Source organism: Humulus lupulus, chromosome 6 (assembly GCF_963169125.1).
Source record: "Humulus lupulus chromosome 6, drHumLupu1.1, whole genome shotgun sequence".
Lineage (NCBI taxonomy): Eukaryota > Viridiplantae > Streptophyta > Magnoliopsida > Rosales > Cannabaceae > Humulus > Humulus lupulus.
In genome coordinates this window covers 36481510-36496583 of record NC_084798.1, presented here as the reverse complement: position 1 = coordinate 36496583, position 15074 = coordinate 36481510, and the positions used below count along the sequence as shown (strand labels likewise).

The following is a 15074-nucleotide window of genomic DNA, read 5'->3' as shown; positions in this document are numbered from 1 at the left end:
ATAACATAATAAATCAATTATGGCCCTCCCAGTCTCCTAATTAAGGTCCTAAACCTTATTACGGATTTTGGGGCATTACAAATCCTCACCTTCATCTCCGTCTATTTATGGAAGTGAGTGATTCATTCAAATTTCCCAAGGTTATAGAGGATGCTTTAAGACTGAAGTTATTTCCATACTCCTTGAGATACAAAGCAAGAGCTTGGTTGAACACTTTACCGTCAGCTTCAGTCACCACTTGGCAACAACTAGCTTAGCAGTTTCTGATAAAGTATTTTCGTCCCACTAAGAATGCCAAGGTTCGTAATGAGATCATTTCTTTTCAGCAACTTGAAGATGAATCTTTGTATGAGGCATGGGAGAGGTTGAAGGAGTTGTTACAAAGATTCCCTCATTGTGGCATTCCTCATTGCATCCAGATGGAGACTTTTTACAATGGTCTCAATGGTCAAACTAGAATGGTGGTAGATGCTTCGGCGAATGAGGCTTTACTTGCGAAGTCCTATAATGAGGCCTATGATATTATTGATAGAATCTCCAACAACAATTATCAGTGGCCCACTACTAGAGTACCTACAACAAAAAAAGTTACTGACCTTCATGATGTTGATGTTATTACCTCATTGGCAGCTCAAGTGTCTTCGATCTCAAACATGCTTAAGACTATGAGTATGAACCAACCAATGGGGCAACAAAGGGGTCCTTCTATTGGCCAGTTTGAAGAAGTCTCTTGTGTATATTGTGGTGATGGTCACACCTTTGACAATTGTCCCTCTAACCCTGCACCTGTGTGTTACATGGGAAATCAAAATATAAACGACCTTAATTCGAATTCTTACAATCAAACATAGAGGCAACACCCTAATTTATCATGGAATAATCAAGGGGCTTGTCTTAATACTTCATCTATGCCTCCTAGGCCTACTTATCTACCAGGTTTTTCTCAACAACAAATCCTTATGCCACAAGCATCCCCACCTAGCCCATTGGGAAATATGTTAAAGGATTATATGAAAAAATTTGATGCAATGATCCAAAGTCAAGTAGCGTCTATGACAATCTTGGACAATCAAGTTGGACAACTTGCTAATCAGTTGCAAAGTCGACCCCAAGGTTAGTTGCCAAGTGACACCGTAAATCCAGACAAGAAGGTAAAGGAAAATGCAAGGCGATCACTTTGAGAAGTGGTAAAGAGTTATAAGGAAAGGAGTTAGAAGTATCCAAGAAAAATTATGGGCATGAGGATGAACCCTCTTTAATCCAAAACAGTGAAAAAAATCCACGGAAATGCAGAAATTCCTAGTGTACTAAAACATGCCTCTGCATAGAATACATGAGCAATGCCGCAAGATAGTTGCCCAGGAAGTTAAAAAGTACAGCAACAACCACCTTTTCCTCAACTGTTTGAGAAGCAGAAGCAAGATGCTCAATTAAATAATTTCTAGATGTTTTGAAGTAGCTGCATATTGACATCCCACTTGTGGAAGCTCTTGAACAAATGCCCAACTATGTGAGTTTTTTTTAAAGATATTATTACAGAGAAGAGAAGGTTGAAGGAGTTTGAAACTGTAGCTCTAACCAAGGAGTGTAGCTCATTCTTGCAGAAAAAGTTTCCTCCTAAAATGAAAGATCCAAGAAGTTTCACCATTCCATGTACTATTGGAGACTCTTTTTGTGGAATGGCTTTGTGTGATTTGGGTGCTAGCATAAACTTGATGCCAATGAATGTTTTCAAGCAGTTAATGATTGGAGAGGTTAGACCTACAACAGTTACTCTTCAACTAGCTGATAGACCCCCGCTCGCCCTGATGGGAAGATTGAAGAAGTGTTGGTAAGAGTTGAATAATTCATTTTCCCCACTAACTTTATTGTTCTAGACTATGCGGCAGATATATAGATACCTATTATTTTGGGGAGACCATTTCTTGCTGTAGGTAGAACTATGATCGACATGGAAAACGGGAAGCTCACAATGCGAGCTCAAGAAGAACAAGTAACTTTCTAGGTATTCAATCCTATACGTTCTCTAATTGAAGTTTGAGATTGTTTCGCCATTAATGTCATGAACTCTAATATAGAGGAAGAAGTACCCACAAAGTATCACAAGAGTTTTTAGATTTACCTCGTCAAAAATTTGAGAAGACAATGAGCAATGGAAAAGTATAAAAAAGGCATTGTCTCACATGCAAGAGCCACATGGAAAAAAGAAAAAGAAGAATGGTAGGAAAGCTCATTCCCAAATGTTTGAAGTGGGGTAGCGGGTGTTTTTCTCTAATCCTCATATGAAAGCCAACTCCATACATCTAAAGTTAAGTTTCTCTGATTCATTCTTGGTAATCAAAGTCTATCCTTGTGGTGCATTTGATTTGCGTGATGAAAATCCAGGAAGAAAGTTTAAGGTGAATGGGAAAGAATTTAAGTTTCGGGGTGGCGAGGTTAAGCAACATAAGACCTCGCCCACCTTACTTAGTCTTTGAAATTCTATGTGGGGGAGTTGTTGTGCTTAAAGGCTTGGTTGCTTTCCCGCCTCGAACTATCTTTCTATTTGAGCTTGAACCCCGATTCAACAAGCCTTAACTCGCAACACTCCAAGACTTTTAGGGCCATCTTCCATGAGATTAAATATTTCTTACAACCCTATGTATTTTTTGTAAGTGCTTACACCTTTCTCGTTTAAACAAAACACTAAAATACTACCATGTATTTTACAAATCAATACAAAAATGTACTCTTGAATATAACTTTAATCAAATTTATATTTAATATATTACCCAAATTCAAGCAGCTTTAGAATAATAGTTTCATTAATTGAATTAGAATAAACTAATATGGATTAGATTAGATAAATAAATAAAAAAATTATCCTAGATCTCTTCATTTAATATTCAAATTTTAATTACATTTTGATTCACTTTTAAAAAAAAAACATTTGATTATTATTAAAATTAACTAATTTGATCATTATTATCACAATCCTCATCACGATTAAGACATTCCACTTTTCATTACATACTTGGAATCGATGATGCCACATTCACATGGTATTAGAGTTAGGAATCATTTTATGATAGTTTGTTAACCATTTTGTTATGTAATATTCAGTTAGCAGCGTAATCCTTTCTTACCTTAGGAGAACCTCATTTTACCTGACTTATATATGGTCCTCAATATTACATTTATTTAATCAATTTAATTCATTGGAGTATTTTCTTTTTCTCTAAAACCTCTTCTAATATGGTATCAGACATAATGTAACGTCCCAAATTCGCTAATAAGGCTTAGTGCCTTGATTACTGTGCCAAAGAGTATAATTGGATGTTTATGTGTTAATATGATTTAAGTTTGCTTATATATATGGATTTTATGAGTTATATTATGATATGACTTCTCATGCATGCTTAAGTGTACTGAATGTGCTTATAGGCTAGTTTATGTTAAAAAGGGAATTTTCATAATTTTGACCCGCTAAGGGTATATCTGTAATTATACATGTTTTATGAGTGGGACCACTTTATTATGTGGTTATATTTGAGATATTCGGCACGAGGCGATCCTTTTTGGAAATGCAGCGGAAAAGTCACAATGATGATTAATACCCGGCTCTGAGTGAGCCGAGGGGTGTTATAGTAATTTGGTGAATTATCGAGAATTATTGGGGTATGAGAGGTGTTTAGAGAAAATAGGTGTATTTGATAGATTAGTGGATTTAATTGGGAATTTATGGTAAAATTGAAGGTTAATGAGAAATCATGGCAAAATGACTGCTTTTCCCTTGGGCTTAACCCTGGTAATATATTGTGATGGGGGTATTATGGTCTTTAGACCACATAACAACAAGGGATAGAACCTTGGCTGAGGGGTTTTGGCTTTGCACGTTACTCTCTCCCTCACTCTCACTTGGAGTTTCTCTTAATTTGGTTAAGGACACAAGCTAGCAAGTGACACAAGTTTGAAGGGTTCTGAGATTGCTTGAGGAATTTGGACTCTCTTGGGGAGATTAAGAGCTAGCAAGGCCCAGCAAGAGCTGGGGGATTTCAAAATTTCCATATCCAAGGTAATTGCTGAAACTTTTCTTGAAGTTTTTAGGTGTTCTTAAGGTGTTTGACAATTTCTAGCTTTTGGGGTTTTATTAGGTTTTGGAGTATTGTAATGTTGTTTTTAAGGTGATGATGCATTGTATTACTGATATGTGGTCGGGTTTAGGCTCATAAGTGATTGAAATTGTGTTTGGGATGCATTTTGGTCTGTTTGCGATTTCTAGAATCGCAGAATTTCGGGGTTCACAGGGCTGCATCACTACGCTGTTCTTGGAGCGCCACAGCCCGCATGAACTAAAGGCTCTGGGGGTTACTCTAAACTGCCTTGGCGCCACGGTGCCTAGTACGCTATGCCCAGGCGCATGTCCTGTGCCTTTGTGGTTCAGGGCTCTCTGCCTAGAGGCGCGTCGCGGCCCTTCACGGGTGGACCGTGACTCTAATTGGGGAAAATGGCCAAAATAGGTTTTGGGTTATGGGAACACAAACCTAAGGGCTTGGGAACGATTCCACTATCCGATTTAGTGGAATCTGGAGTCTCGGGGGCTAGGACTTGATCTTGAAGCTCTTAGTTGGTTTAGTTCTTCATGGATATCCGTTAATATATTGTTACTAGGGGTACCGCAAGGCTCGAGAGGAAAGGATCGTGCTCATTGCTGCTTCACCCTATCGCTCAAGACTTGATGTAAGAAAACTGACACGTGCACCGAGTGTAGGGCGTGCGTCCCAATTATAGGGCATGGGAATGACTGTGTCATGAATCCATTTATTGTTAAATGTTTGCTTTTTATGAATCTATGTTGTTAAAAAATTTTGTACTGATTGCTCAGTCAGGAGGTTGTTATCGGCATTACATGCATAATTTATGTCGTAGTGTTGGGGCCATAATGTGGATGCAATATCCACCAGAGTGGCGGGGCCATTGTGAAGATGCGATATCCATCTATTCAGCATGAGTTATCTATTGTTTGGAAAATCTATGTGAACCAGTTGTGGTTATAGAGTACGCAATACATGTTAATGTTTATCTGGATATTTGTATGAGTTGTTTGGGTTTTCATGCTGAGCCTTGGCTCACGGTTTCTTCGTGGTGCAGGTAAGGGCAAAGGAAACTTGGATTAGCTATGAGTTGGAAAGTTGTAGGGGATGTGTGTACATACTCGGCCTACTAGGCCGCTTAGGTTGGCTAAGTCTGTAATTTTGATAAACTTGTATTTTATTTAGAAACTTTTTGGATCCCATGTAACTATTCAACCCTTTTTAATAAAAAGTTCAACTTAATGACCAAAAAATTTTAATACCTACACTATCATTTTGTAGTGTCCCATAATATTTACTTAGCTAGCTAGATAGTAGTAGTAGTTAGTATTAGTTAGTAATATGTAGTTACCGTGGATTTTGGTTCAAACTGGGACTTAGTTGGAAACTCATAGCAACCGTTGTGGATTTTATAAGTTTAACCTATAGTTTAAGAATATTAATTATAACATAAGGTTTGATTAATATTGCTGGTCATAGATATATATTTATTATAACCTAAGGTTTAGATAGAACCATTAAGAGCATGACACTTGTCATAATCATGTTTATTAAGGAATTAAGTATTTTGTTGAATATTTTAATTAAAACAAAAGATCTAGAAGCTCTAGAACCTTCCAAAAAATATTAGGATCGTATTATGACTCAGTCAAAGCTATTTATTCAATTCAAATTATGCTGAAAAAAGTGCAAATACGTGTTTAATATATCAACGTATGCCGATATATCGCAGCCTAGGGGTCGATATATCGCCTACTGAAGATACAGAAAACACGTCGACTTTGCACGAACGTACGAACAGGGGCTCAAGATTAGAGTAGAGCCGATATATCACCTATTGGGTGCGATATATCTCCCTTTGTGTATATTTTTTAAAGTTTGACTTTTTGAATTTTAAAAATAGCCTTGACCACTTAGACCCGCCTTTGAAAGATTTTGACCGAGTTATGGGCGTCAGTTGAACGAAAATTCAAATCTTTTTGATTTTATAATCATTTATTTATTCAAATTAAAAGGGGTTAGTTTCACTCCTTGAATTCTATAAATAGGACCTAGTACTCAACCATTTTCTTCATTCTTCAAGCATTTGACCAGAGCCTCCAAGGTGCTTGTGTTACTATAGAGAGATACACTTGGGTTTTGGGTTAAAGCTTTATCATTCTAAGCTTTTATAAACACTTGGGAAGTGAGAAATAATGTGAGTTCGGCATTGAGGTTTAGACCAATCCATAAGGTCATTCAAGGTATTCCTATCCCTTAAGTCCAGTTCTTTATGATTCTTTAGTTTCTTTTATTCAGATCCTAACTCTTGTTATTGATTCTTGATTAGGTATTTAAGTTCTTGAAACTTAAAGTCCTTCTTGGTAAGTTTCTTCTTGATGGTTTAGTTCTCATATTCATCTTTATTCTTAGAGATTCTCACCTTTTCTACTGTTGGTTTATAGGAGTTTCTAAATCCCGTTCTTGTTCCCAATATCCCGACTTTTGGTAAGGAAAATAGGATAGACTTTATGTGCTTATATGTTATGTTTATGTTATGTTATGTTTATGTTATGATATGTATATGCATAGTATGTTTTATAGTCCTTGGGCATATGACTTGTTTAGCTAACAAGCCCCAATAATTTATGGGCATATGACTTGCTTAGATAGCAAGCCCCACAAATTTAAGGGCATAATACTTGCTTAGTTAACAAGCCCTAAGAAGTATGATGGCCATTGTAGTCTTTTATGATATATGTTCTTGATAGTATAAGTTATAGTCTTATGATGTATGTTTTTAATAGATTTTCCATCCTGGGCATTAGGCTCCCTCCTTTATTTTTTAGTGTGATGCAGGAAAATAGATATGGAGGGGAAAGGATTCTTGGTAGCTTGGCTTATGTGTTGAGGATGAATGGAATCAATGGACTGCGTGTTGATCGAGGATGACGTTAAATTTTTAGTCTTAAATTATGTTTTTATGTAATTCCGCAATTAGTATTTAAAATTATGTTTTATGTTTAGTAAACAATGCGATCCCATACTCTATAATTTTATTTTATTCTTTTATGTTATTGATACAATATTTATTTTAATAAAGTTATGATTATTTCTCATGTATGTTTTTCTCTAAAAGTAGTAGCTATGTCTAGTAGTTTTTAAATGGTCCAAGGTCTTAGAAATAGTTGGGTCATTACACATTTAACCTTAATTACACTTTTAAGTCCAAATGACTCGCTTAACAAGTTAAGCACTATTTTTAACACACAGTGTAACGGTCCTGGATTAGTAGGGTGTTACACCTAATACCCTAAATACAATTTTCTTCTTCTTGCTTCTGCTCATCTCCATGCCCAGACCAAGAACTCGAAGCCCAACCAATGGCAGTTACAATCCCGACCCAACCATTTTTGCTACTGATGCTCCTGATTCTAACCATGACCCACACGTTGCTTATCCTAATCCTCGGTGCACTACACAATCCAAATGCCCAACTCGTACTCATGGATCTCATGAAGATCGTCAATGGCGATCTCTTGTTCTTGAGTGTTTTCTTGCTCGAGTACGCTTGAATCTTTAAGATATTCCATAATTCTCCGTTGATCATCCCAACCACATCCTCACCTCCTCTCTTCTTCTTGGGCCCAACTATCAGTCATGGAAAATGGGTTTCTTTGTTTCTCTTGCTTCGAAGAACAAGATGGCTTTCATTGATGGCTCTATCCCTCGTCCTTCTCCAAATTATCCTCTCCTGTCTGCTTGGATCAGATGCAATAATATGAAAAAATATCGCCAAGGGCTCAGGGATAGGGATCGTGCTCAGGGCTGCCATACGCTAGTTACTCGAGCCTTGAGGTAAGAAAACTGCACCCAGGTTGTGAATGAGGCTTAAACCTCTATTAATGAATATGTTATGAATGTGAATATATATATGTATCTGAGAATATCTGGATAGGCATGCTCGTATATGCTGCCATTGATTACTTGCTATGCATTGTGAATTTGTGATTATATATGTTTGTAGGCCGACCTAAGGGTGCCGGGGGCCGATAGCAAGCGTCCGGAATGCAGCCTGGCCTAAGGGTTCTGAGGTTGGCTGAGAGACAAGGGGATTCATCCTAAGGGCGCTAAGCCTGGATATTATACCATAAACAGAATTGTGGTTCACACTTAATCATTTCATTAATTGATGAGTTTGGTTTGCATATTAGACTAATTTGAATATTATTGTTGGTTGGTTACTTATATCTTATTGTTAACTGAATATGATGATTTATGTTTTCTGCTTTTATACTGTTGTCTAGTCGTGCATGCTAGTTTAATTTTTCTTGCTGAGCCTTGGCTCACGGGTGCTACGTGGTGCAGGTAAAGGAAAGGGATAGTGGGACCAGCCATGAGTTGACCAAACCTTTTGATATCTGACCTTAACTTAGTCTTTAATTACACATTTAGGTCAAAAGGACTCGCTTAGCGAGTTAAGCACTATTTTAAATACACAGTGTAACGGTCTTGGCTATCCAGAGCATTACAACTTGGTATCAAAGGGGTCTAGGTTTAAGGGTTCCAAAAGACTGGCTGGACATGTACACTCGCTGCTAAAGATAAACTCAACTCATGGTTAGGTATTTAATGACATGATTATGTGATTAATTATTTAAATTGAACCTATATGCTCTATCTGCATGCCAGTATAGAGAGCATAATGTGTATGAATGTATTTGGTGGAAATGAGATTTGATAATCGATGCATGAACATTATAGATTTGTATTTTGATTTGCATATTGTGTGTGTGACTATTATGATTGTTTGGACCTGCCCATGGGATAATTCTAGATATGAATATCAGGGCTGAGGGATTAAGTCATTGACTGCGAACTAATTTAGAAAGTATGTATTCAAGATAGTCAACTGGACCTGGTATCATTAGTATGGGGGTTGCAGATGATAGTTAGGGCCAGAACCCTTCATCTGCCCCTGGATTTGTAGCAGATGTTTACTGGTATGCAAGAAAGACTGTTGAATCAAGATGAGGAGATTAGATGGTTGAGTTAGCGGGTTCCATTGGGGAACGTTGCTTCATATATCTTGACAGTAATGGCACCAGTGTTGGTTCAACCTGAGGGTGGAAACAGATAAGAAATTATTATATGAAAGACTCTAGAAGTATTATCCTCCTTTTTTTAGGAAGGTTTTGTCTGTTTAGAATTGAACAAGGGATGGGCGTTATTAGCTCTGTCCTCGATGATATGAGAGTGGTAGGCCATGATAGAGTGGTTGTGCCACGCATATGCAGAAGAATGATGCCCAGACGTGATGGGAAGTAGTACCCCAGACCCGGAATGTTGTTATGATGGGTTGGCCAAATCCGTTTTTGGTTTGGTACCAGATGATGTGGTCTAGAAGGAATGATTTATGTAACGACCCAAATTCACTAATAAGGCTTAAGGGCCTTGATTAGTGTGCCAGGAGGGCATTACTGGAATAACTGTGATTTAATGAGTTATTATATGTTTAATGATGCTTATATGATAATTGATTATATTATGTGGTAATATGATATAGGATATATGCGAGAATCACATTATGATGTGGATAAATCTGCAGCCGGCGACTCGAGGCGATCCTAGGGCTAGATAGCAGGAAAAGTCACAACGGGGCATTATAATTGACTTTGGACAAGTCAGGGGTATTTTAGGTATCGGGTAGTGGTTTAGACTATCGGGTGATGAAAATAAATAATTGGAGATATATTTGAGGTTAGGATGTCTAGGCGGGATTATTGGGGGATTTTACCGTTTTGGCCTCGGGGACGCTTCCGGCACCCCGAGCTTTGGGATTAGTTTAATAAAATAAGGGTATACTTGGAAGACTTAGGAAAATATTAGACAGAAAATTATAAACCGACCCTAACTCTCTTTCTCTCTCTCTTTTCTCTTGGCTAAGGAAGAACTTCTGAATTTGAGAGGAAATAGCTGGAATTGAGCTGTGTTTTAGGGAATTGAAGGGAATAAATAGGAGGATTAACTCAGGAACTGATCAAGGTCTGAGCTAGTGCTAAGGTAAGTATTGAATTTTTGTTTCTAAGGTTAGGAATTCAAAGAAAATGGCTGACTCTTAAATATCTGTGGTTTTTGGAATTTAAGGTGGGATTGAGGCTTGAAACTTTGAAGATAGGTCAGGGGACTCTTGGAGAATCGATTCTACAGCTGAGGTAAGGTTTAATTCAAAGTTTGATGGTTGAATTTAAGAGAGTTTTCATGGCTGGTTTTGGGTTCTATGGGTTTGAAATTTCAGAAATTAGAATTGGGATTTTAGTGAGTCTTAGGCTGGATTTCTGGTTGGATTACGTTGTTTTAATCATTCTAATGTTGTTAATATTAATTGGTTTTTAGTTAGGGGCTTTGGGATAGCTTTAGGTGAGGTTTGGAGATTGAAAATGGTGTTTTTTTTCTGGGTTCGAAGGGTCGGGCCGCGGCATGGTTCTTGGTGAGCCGCGGCCCTTCAAGGGTGTTGCGTGCTGAGGAAGAAGGGCGGGCCGCGGCATGGCCCAAGCAATGCCGCGGCCCTTACCTGTTTTTGAACCTTTGGGGGTTCTGTTTGGGGGCCATGCCACGGCATGGGTGGCCTATGCCGCGACGCTTAAGGGATTTTGGGATTTTGAGATTTTAGGGTTGGAAATTTAACCTAAGGTGCTCGGGGTTAAGTCTTTTACTATATTTGGTGAAGTTCAATGTTCTGAGTACTAGAACTTGGCTTGGGAGCTCATTTAAGGTTGTTAATGGTGTCTTCCCTCATGGTTGTGACTAGGTAACTAGCTAGGACTCGAGGATCGGATCGCGCTCAAAGAGTGACGCCCATAGCTAATTCATCTGAAAGCTAAAGGTAAGAAAACTGCACCCGATTGTATGTTTGTGATGGGACTAAGTGCTCCCGAGAATTGTATCGTGTCAATGATGGTATTACGCCATGGGACATGTAAAAGTGGCCTAAGAGTGCCGTACATGATATTAGCGCACAGGGCGCAGTCAACGGGATAACAGAGGGGGTAGCCTGAGGGCGCCAGCCCTAGTTATCATTTGTAAACTGTAAATGACGTGAGTTGATATGCTTATTATTTGAAATACCTGATTATACCAATTGATGACGTGGTTGAGATCATGTAATGTGATGTGAGATATTGACTTGTTGCTAATTGCCTATGCTTTGTTGTTGTTGTGTTTTCTTGCTGGGCCTTGGCTCACGGGTGCTACGTGGTGCAGGTAAAGGCAAGGGAAAGCTGGACCAAGCCTGAGGTGGAGAGCTCCGAGGTGAAATGTACATAGCCAGCTGTTCGATTGCCATGGTCGAGGAGTGAGTCAGGACAGGGATTACCTAACTGCTCGTTTTGCCTTAGTATGGTTGGTTTATGTATTTGAACCTTGTAACTTTTGTAAACGGCCTTTAAACTAATATTTTTGGAATCCCGTGTTAGTGAACAATGTTTCTTAATGAAAATGTAGCTTTGAGACCAAAATATCTTAAACCCTAGTCCCTTTACAATCTCGTAGTTACGCTTTCAACTAATAGACTTGACTAGCAAGTCTGGCACTTTACAAACACACAGTGTAACGGTCTTGGCTATCCAGGGCGTTACAAACACACAGTGTAAGGCTTTAGATGGGTGCACAAAGAATCATTGAGTACGCTACGGGATTATGGCATGGATAGAATCGGTATCGGGGACATCATGAGGAACGACATTAGCCCAGTAGAAAGAAATAATGGTTCAATTGAATAAGTATTTAACTAGAGGGTTGATTGGACAGAGCGTCTCATCATGGGACACGTCAACACCGTTTGTTAAGAATGAAGGTTTCAATTGCTCGATGGTATGATAGGACAATGTTCTCAGGAATTGATCTTTGATCTGGTTATTACCAACTGAGGATCAAGGAAAGAGACATATTAGGAATTACTTCTTGCACCGAGTAGGATGTGATAGGTTTTCAGTGAAGGATCGTATCTAACCAATGCTTCAATGGCATAGGTAAGTTCGACAAGCAGAGAGTACAGGAATTACATGGACAAGTCATATTTAGATTGATTAGGGATTTTTCGGTCCACTCCCAATTAGAAGCAGAACGAGAATGACCACTTCATTGACAGTACCAAGACTAAGGAAGCAGGGTTACAGGTAAGGTTCCAGAAGGAGTAAGCTCCAATTTCTCCAAGGATATTTATGGTCACGTTATGGGATATGAGGTAATTCAGATAGAAACCACAAGGGAATTGCTGAAGGGATGCCCGAGGGATGAGAAGTACAGTGAGACCGATAGAACACATCACCTACTACTTGAAGCATCTTCGAAGACATCCATACCAAAGATTAAGGTAACACAAGAACCTAAAGTTTGTATGAATGGATAGTTTCATACAAGATTTTCAGAAGACAGAATAAAGATTGATTAGCACACCCTAATATTAGAATCTGTATGCAATGGACTGATATAGGAGGATGGCATGATGGATATTGTCCTTGCTTAAGATATGAAACTATAGGGTGGTGCGTCGAAAACTAGGGTGCGCCCGTGTACAAACTGAAAAGGATGGTTGTTCGTGCTTCACGGTAGATGAAGGAATAAGAACACAAATTTTATACATGGAGCACTAAGTTGACGTTAATTCTTGGTAGCCACTGTTAGGGTGCGGCGACAGCACCTATGGCATAGTAGTGCATGCACTAGTATAAAGAGTTAAAGTGTTTGGTCACCCATAGAGAAATAACCTTGAGACCAAGGCCCGAGTGGGAACTAATGGGTGAATCACATTGGAAATCCTTGATTGCATAGAAAAAGGTCACATTGAAGCTGACATCTTGAGTTGAAAAGGTTTGTGCCAGTTGGATAAGACGCCACGGATTATAGTAAACTCAAACGAGGTAACGACCAAGATTGGTATATTATCTCCAGTTGATAGTTGGCAGATATATCTCCGTGGACAATGAAATTTAGGGAGGAGATCTTGTGGGAATGGTTAAGAATCCAACTATTTTAGTATGAATGGGTTAAGTTATGAAGATCGGATGAGTGATCCGATGGAACCTGGTGTTGAGGTAGAAATTCTAGATGAGTATTGTACTACCTCCTTATGAATATTGTATCTAGGAATTTGAATGGATGTTAGGATAAAAAAAATTGTGTATTGGAAGGAAAAAGGGTATAGTGGTGGATCGTAAGGGTGTACTACATTAGATGTTATATTATTTTATAATATAATGTTTTAGATTAAATAAATGTGACATAGAGTGTCAGATATTGTAACATATAATAGGGAGTTACATTATTTGGATATATGTGAAATATCCAAACATGTAACATATTTGGTGTTACAAATTCATCACAAATTTGTAACTCCTAAAATATCACCCATTATTGTGTAGATTTGTTGTTACACAATATTGAGATGAATTTCTTAAAGCCATATGAGAAATGGCTGATAGAGATGTGATTTTAACTCCCATATTGTGTATGGAAGTTACAAAATAAAGTGGGAATAAATTGGAACGTTTTGAAAAAAACTGAAAAAATAGTTGCTGGAACTGACTGAGGGCCGCGGCGCCTGGTAACAGGCGCCGCGACCCTAGTGCCTGACAGCCTCTTCCAACTTTGGTTTTTATCCAATTTTGAGCGTTTCCAAAAGCCAAGTAACTCCCAAATCTCTATTTTAATTCCATAAAACATCCAATTAATCATTGCTAGCAGCCATGGGGGTTGGTGGAATTTGAAATTCAAAGGGTGTCTCTAAACTCTATAAATAGGAGCATAATGCTCACTTGTAAGACACACCATTTCTATCCACTAGAGCACTTGGCTAGAAACACCTTGAGGCTTGATTATTCCAGAAAGCATTTCCAAAATCTGTGAGAGATCCCTTAGTGCTTGAGTTAGGGGGGAATAAGCTTTTGGACAAAGGTTTCAAACCTTGTTCAAGTTGGTGATCCCCAACACTCTTCACTTTGGTTGTGTGAGTGAGAGTTTATTGTTTTGGTTCTTGTTCTTATTTTCTTCTATTGCTCTTTCTTCTTTTCTTCTTATTCTATTTACTTGTACTTTTGTTTAAAAGTTGTAATCCTTTTATTTCCTTTGTTCAAACACTTATAGTTTACTTGTATCTTTTTTGTTATAGAGTTATACTTTCTATTTCTATCATCTTACATCTCCTTCTCCTTTTATTTGTATTTTTCAGTTATAGAGTTGTAACACTTTATTTAATCAATCCTTGTCTATTGTAATATTTTGCATAGAGTTGTAATATTTTCTTACCATTTCCATTGAGGCAATACATATTTTCCTAACATTAGATTGCAAGTAAGATGATTGGATATGAAAAGTTGTGACTCAGCAGATTGAGTTAACACACCTCGGTTCGTGTGAACGGGTATCACAATAATGCATATGGGCGACGGGAGACCGTATGTCTCCGTGGGACACCGAAGTCGATGGTGTCGGACTAAGACCCTTTATTTCCCAAGTTCTGCAAAAGGTTGTAGAGGACAAAGAGTATAAGATTGAGACTTAGAAATATTGGTTACCTTCATATTAACTGACAATCTGAAGGACTGACTCAGATTTTGAGAATTGTACATCGAATGAGTAAGTGTTGGGGCATTGAGATAACACCTGTCCCTTAATTGAATAGTCACAGTGGTGAATGCCGGTCAACGACTAGGGTGACTCTGAATAAGATACAGTGAGAAAGGGAGCGAGAAGTACTTGTTCCAAGTGATGAAATGAGAAACAGGAAGTATTGTGGTTCATAATTGATTCAAGGAACCAATGAAGTTATTAGGATTGTTAGGGCAGAAGTGTCTACCTATCTGAAAGGACATAAGAGTTCGCAAATTTCAAGTATGGGAACATGGAGTTCCAGGATGGGAGACTTTGTATTTCTTCGAGTATTGTGGACTAGAAAGAATAAGATATTTTGGGAAAGAAAGAGAGTTTTAACTCCCCATTTAATAGACATATGAGATTTTACCA

General features: G+C 38.2%; 1 non-coding gene across 1 annotated transcript; it reads right to left on the bottom strand.

Moving 5' to 3' along the window:
• Positions 1 to 296: 296 nt before the first annotated feature.
• On the bottom strand, positions 297 to 403 carry LOC133787334 (small nucleolar RNA R71). The gene has a single exon (XR_009872362.1). It is a non-coding gene; the product is annotated as a small nucleolar RNA R71 (small nucleolar RNA).
• Positions 404 to 15074: the final 14671 nt, after the last annotated feature.